This window comes from Gobio gobio, assembly GCF_949357685.1.
Source record: "Gobio gobio genome assembly, chromosome: 17".
NCBI lineage: Eukaryota > Metazoa > Chordata > Actinopteri > Cypriniformes > Gobionidae > Gobio > Gobio gobio.
Genome location: NC_137110.1, coordinates 2256068 through 2263997, shown reverse-complemented (window position 1 = coordinate 2263997; position 7930 = coordinate 2256068).

The window sequence follows — 7930 nt, the reverse complement described above, 5'->3', positions numbered from 1 at the left end:
ATTTGAATGAGAAATGCTGCGTCCGGTTTTAAAGGCCCTGCTAGGGGGCAGCATTCTCAAAAACACTCCATCACTATTTCTGTGCTCTTTGATTTACTGTGGCTCTGACACTGATCTCAGCTCAGGGGTTTGGTTATCTCAGGCCTCTAGTTAGATTCACTACAGCTGGTTTCTCAGTTAACTGCTCTCTTTGTAGCAAATGGTGCACATGTAGAAAACCAAATACTCAGTGCTTTATTCAGTACAAGCCTTTCATTTGGAGCACGAGAGACGCCGTCCCCAGCGCAGTGCGATAGTCCCGCGAGATTCTTGTGATTTTTTGGTGCTATCTGATCTCATAGGAAAACCTTTCCGACATTAAAGTTCAGCAAAAACCGCACTTGACATCCGATAGCCTTAGTCTCGTGGCGTTTAAGGGCATCTCTAGGTACAACCAAGTGTTTTTTTTAGTGGTTATGTTTCCTTAGATCCTCCATAATGAAATCAAGTCCATGTTTTAAACTACGGTAGTCAAAAGAAGAAACATATCAAACCGTACAGAACGCAGTGGATCAGTAATCCCATCTCTACCTGACACTATACATGCATGTAGGCAAGATCTGGGTTATGGAAGTTATTCAATATAACTCAAATCATTTCATTCCTTCCCGGAGAGCAACATAGTGTGGATTCAACTCATCTGATATATTATCATTACTGTAAATATGATTTCCGAGAGGGCACTGCAAAACATGCTTTTCTTACTTAGTATTTTTGTCTTGTTTCCAGTCTAAATATCTAAAAATTCTTGCATTAAGAAGCATTTAAAAGTTATTGTCTTGTTTTGGGAACAACACCTCTTGTTTAAAGGTGCAGTATGTAACTTACAAGTCTGAGTCTGATCCCGAATGAACCAATAACAGCTTCTCCAGCCTGTGAGCGCGTGCTGAGGTGTGTAATCAATAGATATCAAACCATCTGTAGCAATGCATTACTATCATATATAAACACATGTTTTACTCACATCAGTGTGTTGCAGCGTTCCTGACGGATCCAGAAGCACAGCGTTGTGTTTTAATCTCAATATGTCTGCATATCCAGTCTCAACTGGCTTGTTTACAAACGAATCCGCGGTTAAGTTAAGCGAACAAATGTAATGTCTTACGCACGTGAGCTGGAACCGCATGTTTATCGCTCGGTAGCTCGAGCCGTTTGGCTCCACGAGTCGGTGGGCGGGGCTTGAGGCGGGGCTTCTGCATTCTATGACATCATTGGTCGACATATTCTGAGATCTCTCGTTTTCTGGGCCTGGTGTCAATAAAAGCTTTTCTTTGACTAACAAGGACGTTCTCAGCTCTGAAACTTACAGGATATTCTTATATCACGATTAACTTTTATATATCAAAGGCTCAAGGGAAAGTTGATTTCTCAATTCATCACCCCTTTAAAGAAATGCACTTATGTATGAAATAATTGGCCAACATCACAATATTGTTAACCAAAAATTCCCCATCATATTTGAAAGAAAAAGACACAATATTTTATAGTTTTAAAATCAAAGTTAGGTATTACATATTCCAATCTTAACCAAACATAAAGATCATCCCAGATTTTCAGAATTTGCACAAATTAAATAAATGTTCCAACAACTCTATATGTCTGTTTCACAAAAGGTGCAATCCAGATTAAATCTGTGTTTTAGGAACTAATATTATTAATAATTCTAACCTGAGCCTCTTTTACCTTTGGTAGAAGTGGGAAAGTGAGGAATCTCGTTCTAGTTTGAATCACTTTATCTTTGGAAAAATCAAAAACCAGTTTTTCTAACTTTAGAAGGGAAAGTCTCTGTACACTCTAAAAATTGCTGGGTTAAAAATAACCCAAGTTGGGTTGAAAATGGACTAACCCAGCAATTGGGTTGTTTTAGCACAGTGAATGGGTTAAATGTTTGCTTGAAATAACCTGATCGCTGGGTTAAAACAACCCAATTGCTGGTTTGTCCATTTTCAACCCAACTTGGGTTGTTTTTAACCCAGCATTGTGAGTGTATTTACAATTCAGACCATAGATGACCTTTAACCAGCTGAACCAAACCACTGCACTCTAAAAAATGCTGGGTTAAAAACAAGCCAAGTTGGGGTTGTTTTAACCCAGTGAATGGGTTAAATGTTTGCTTAAAACAACCCAATTGCTAAGTTAAAACAACCCAATCGTGGGTTAAAACAACCCAATTGCCGGGTTTGTCCATTTTCAACCCAACTTGGGTGGTTTTTAACCCAGCATTTTTTAGAGTGTGGGCACAGCTTTTAACAAAGACAGATATAATTGTATTTTTCACAAAAACATTTCCTTCCCCATCCATAATGTGTACTACACTGTAAAAATTGCTGGGTTAAAAACAACCCAAGTTGGGTTGAAAATGGACTAACCCAGTAATTGAGTTGTTTTAACCCAGCGGTTGGGTTAAATGTTTGCTTAAAACAATCCAATTGCTGGGTTAGTCCATTTTCAACCCAACTTGGGTTATTTTTAACCCAGAATTTTTAGAGTGTATGGACCAGACCTCCCTCACACGTCCCAGTTCCTCGGGTAAAATCGCAATTTCCTCATGATTTACAAATATTTGGAAACATTTGTGATATTGTAAGTACTCAACTGGACAAAATATATAACACTGGCCTAGTGGATATTTTACTGCAAAAATCTTACATATTGCACCTTTAAGATGAGCAAAATATGCCAATGGGGTTTTCTGTTTGAATTAAGATTATTTTGCTTATTTTAAGACAAAACTCACTTAATTGAGTTATTTTCCCCCAAAACAAGACACTTATTCTACTCGTCTAGTAAATCTGTCATGTTTTAAGACGTTTGGAATAGAAACAAGACAAAACACTAAGTAAGAAAAGCATTTTTGCAGGTTTGCAGAGTTTATTAGCCGAATACAGAGACTGGTAAAGCTCAAGATGGCGAATGATGGCGTTCTTCAGTTGCGCTGCTGCTTCAAGTCTAATATGCCACATTTATATTTACATTCCAGACAGTGTGCCAATGGCTTTTTTTGCGTATCTGCTGGAGATCGTACAGTAAGTTGTATATTATATTTCATAGGTTCAACGTTGTTGGCGCGTTATCGCTGATATTGAATCATCGAGGGGAGAAATCATTAACACGAGCAGGTAGAGACTAATTTATTAGTGCGACTAAAGCCGCTGTACACCGTCTGCATCATGTTCTGGTTATTGTGCCTGTAACCGTGTGATCGCTGTGCTGTGTTGTGCAAAGTCCCATTTAACACGACCATTCAGCAACTTTTTACTGTCTGCTTTGTGTCCTGGGAACGGGTGGCCACTTTAAACTGGATTTTGGTTATGTCCGTCTGTTGCTGTTTTTCACCTGTTTATGTGGACTATATGATTGCAATAATCTGTCATGTGCGCGTCAGGAACTCGTCTCATCCCTGGCTTTGGGTGATTGTATGCCTTGATGGTGCTGTCTTGAGGTCAGGGTCAAGTTTGGGCATCTCAGACCAATGGAAATGAAGATATTACAGATGCAAAGTGGTCAGAAGTTGCTGAATAGTCCTTCATGCAATGCTTGATATCGATAAAAAAAATCCAATACTGTTGCATAAAAAGGTAATATGACGGTAGAAGATGTAAGTTACAATGTGCAATGGGTTTCTAAATGTCGTAAACGCATGTGTGAAGCAGAATTACGGATGTTCTACCTAATTTGGGGTCGTATAAAAGGAATGATGTTACGTTTCTTTCTTTGTAAGTTCCCCCCAATGATTGTTTGTACAACTTGAGTTCCCTTTTGTACAGGACATTATAAATGTAAACATTGTACATAGCGTGGCCCTGCATTTGCAACAACAATCATTTAAGAGAGAAAAAAAAACAACGCCATTAGCAAATGTGGTTTGTAGGGAAGAGTGCGCAAGAGCTGATCGTAATGACCACCAAGACATTGTCCATCTGTCCAAATAAAAACCACAACGTTCGTTAACTGTGTTCTTTGTCGTGTCTTTTGTCTTCACGTGCACGGAGCACGTTTCTAATGTGTACACGTGCCAAACGAGTATGACATAGTGGGGTAAGATGAGCCATTTTTTACTTACTGTATGTGGTCCTCGAGATAAGAGAAAGACTGCAATAAAAGTATCTAAAGTAATTTCAGGACGTTAAGGAATACGTCTCTGACAAAGGGTTCTAAAAATATGGCTTCTTATAAAAAAAAGTGTTCGTGTGGCTCAATTTACCCCAGGTTAGGGGTAAGTTGAGCCGAGTCAGAGGGTAAGTTGCACCGTCTGGGTGTAAACGGACCATCTGGCTGAATCTGAATCAAACCCGTGTGAGATTGTAGAGATAATTTACCTCTTTTAAAAACTTTAATAATAATCAAATTTAATTTTACAAATAGTCATAATTCTGTTCTTAAAGCTGACTTAACATAAAACCTACCAAATTAAGCTGAAATTTCAATATCTGGTTCTTATCAGAGCAGGATTTGCTGTGCTTGTACATCAACTGCAGAGCCTTATGGTGGGGTAAGTTAAAACACTGGCTCAATTTACCCCACATCATGTGGCTCACTTTGCCCCATAGCTGCCATTTTGGATTAAACTAGCTATCTTAACAATTCCAACCTGCAATGAACAAATGTAATTTCCACCACATCTCAATATACAGCTGTTATTTAAAAATAGAATAAATGCCACTCCAGTTTTGACCAGTTTGTCCACAATGTACAATAATTATACATTTGTCAATGAAATAAATACTGATCTATACACTGGTCATACTCTAAAAGTTAATATTGGTTTGGGTTATTAGAAAATAAATAACTTGATTTTTTATATTAAGTAGAGCATGATCTCATAAATTGTGGATATATTTTTAATGTGCGATGAGAACTTATTGGCCCGGTTTCACAGACAGGGCTTAGACTAAGCCAGGATTAGGCCTTAGTTCAATTAGGACATTTAAGTAACTTTTATAAACGTGCCCAAGAAAAAAACATTACTGGTGTGCATCTTGAGACAAAACAATGCCACTGACATATTTTAAGATTTGTCAGTGCAAGATTCTTTCAGTTAAAATAGCTCAAACATGCATTTTAGTCTAGGATTAGCTTAAGCATTGTCTGTGAAACCGGGGGATTAAGTATTTTTTTTAAATGTGTGTGGTGATGGAAATGACGGTGTTGTGGAAATGACAATTCATTAACGTGAATGTAGAGAAACAATAGAGATAAATATAAAAAGTATTGTAATATATTATAATCAGTGTCTTTCAAAAGTAATGCATTACAATATTGTGTTACTCCCTTAAAAAGTAACTAATTGAGTTACTAAGTTACTTTTTAAGAAAAGTAATGCATTACGTTACTTTTGCGTTACTTTTTCTCACCTGGGCTGGGCTTGTTTTTGTTTAGTTTTTTTAATAACAAAAAAGTTCTATTTTTGTGCAAATGTAAAGACCTCTTCATACCAAAATTGAAATAATACGCCTCAGGCGGAGGTAAAAATGCGAATTGAGAAAAAAGTTTTACCAGTAAAAATCGAGTCGTTTTTGCTCATGGTTTAACTGAACTACAATAACATGTTTACACACACGCTTCTGCACTTACTCTCGATTTTTCTCAGCATGAGGACAGGAGAGCTGTCAGTCAAATAAATGTGAAAAAGTCACTTGCATTACTTTTTTGAAAAAGTAACTCAGATATTGTGTTGTAAATTTGAAAAGTAATCCGTTGTTTTACTAGTTACTTGAAAAAGTAATCTGATTACGTAACTCAAGTTACTTGTAATGCGTTACCCCCAACACTGATTATAATATAAAAATTATTACACAAATCTACTCTGGCAATAAATTGTACTTTATAATCATAAATTTAATTTCCACCACACTGTGCGACAAGGAGACAACAGTGATTTTGACACCTATAAGGAGGTTGAAAAGTATAAAATAAAAATCTAATAAAAAGGTAGTAAAACTTTTTACGGTGGTTTTATTGTTAGCTTGACAAAGACAAAGATTGAGGAATTTGTCCAAAATGATATGCATTTTTAAAAACCTGACCAAAGAACATAAAAGTGCCCATAGTCTAAGAATCACCCATTAATAGGCCTGTCGCAATAATCAATATATCGCACAATATATATGACCTCTGAATATATCGGCCGTTATGTTTACATGATAATGAATGTCTCCAACATTTTACTGGATTGTGCGTCATCTTGTATGTTTTCCGTGACGCAGTTCCTTCACACACAGAGCGGTTATCCACAGGTGAGAAAGCCGCCATTTTAGGTGTTAAGGAACTCTTAATGCTTCACCAAGACATTTTGGACAATTTCATGCTCCTCATCTTTGTGGGCCCAGTTTGGGGACGGCCAAATACACTCGATTTCAAAGCCGCAATCCCCTGATCCGCTGCAGATATAAATGCCAACGCAGAATGACGAGTGTTAAAGCCGCTTCACAAGGGAACATGTTGATTTACTATTTTTGCAATTTTTATTTTTTTATTTAGGATAATATATTTTTTACCCTTAATTTCCATGACCTAAAGAATTAAAAGGTTGTGATTTGAAAGTGTGTAGGTCTACTTGCATTATTATGCTGTTATATAAGGATTATATATTCAGTGGCATAAAATTTACATTTACATTTAATAGTCTTAAAATGACAATAATATCGTTTATCGCAATTATTTCTGGGACGATATTTCGCGAAACAAAAAGTAGTTATCGTGACAGGCCTACCCATTAATAAATGCTGGCTAATGTTGTTAAATGGCATGCAATTAATTTGACGGCAGTGTTAATTTCGTTGACGAATCATTTTCGTCAACAACCTTTTTCCACTGACGAAAACGAGACGATCACTAAATAAAAACTAGTGTTGGATGACAAAAACTATGACAACGACTTACTATCATTTTTGTCAACAAATAAAAAAGAGATGAAAATGTTAGGGAGGGACGATTAGGGAAGAGATTATGTAATGCTTAAAGCTACACTGAGTAACTTTTTTAGTTTATTCTTAGCTAAAAACACTTAGTTCTTTCAAAAATATATGTGCTCATTAATGTATTACTTCTTTCAAGTAATAAAGTATTCTCGTAAGTTTATAATATGCCATTGTAAACACATACGGGTGAGGGTTCGAATGCGGGTCGCCATGTTGACCCTCCATCTTGAAAGTACATTAGCCAAAGAGGGACATTCCCGTAAATTCAAGCTTCGCCTTTGGCGTTTTAACACTCGATGGCACCGTGTCCAATGTGGACGAGGTCGAACTGGAAGCCATGTTAATCTTGGACTAAATCGGCCACCGTAGGAGTTAAAACAAAATCGGAATTGAGAGGAACAGAAACTAATATTCCCTGGATGGTCATATACCTTTACAACACTAGATGGGGGAAAATATCACACAGTGTAGCTTCAAATGCTTAATGTATTACAATTTAACAAAACTCATTAGATTTTAGGAGACTAAAACTACACTAAAACTAAAAACAATCCAAGCAACTAAAACTAAATCACGGAGAAAATGCTGTATTACTGTACTATTTTTCTGTCTATAAATGTCTTCAAACAGTGGTTCCCTTGTTTAATAAATCATATATTAAAGCGTCTTTGGTGTTTCCATGGGGGTTTGATGTCACACGACGCACACACACACGGTTAAAAACACTGATTTCCCTGGATTTAAACATCTTGGACACATTTGGGATAATGCACACAAGTCAACACAATATATAACACTGATCTAGTGGCTTTTGGATATTTTAATACTTACATATTGCGCCTTTAACATGTAAATGCTTGTTGTCTTCGCTATGTAATTAGTGTAATTAAATCAGTCCTACTTTCCAAGACGCCCCTTTCATCAGCAGAGACTCTGTGACTGTATATATACCGCTGAAGTGCGTTCACTCC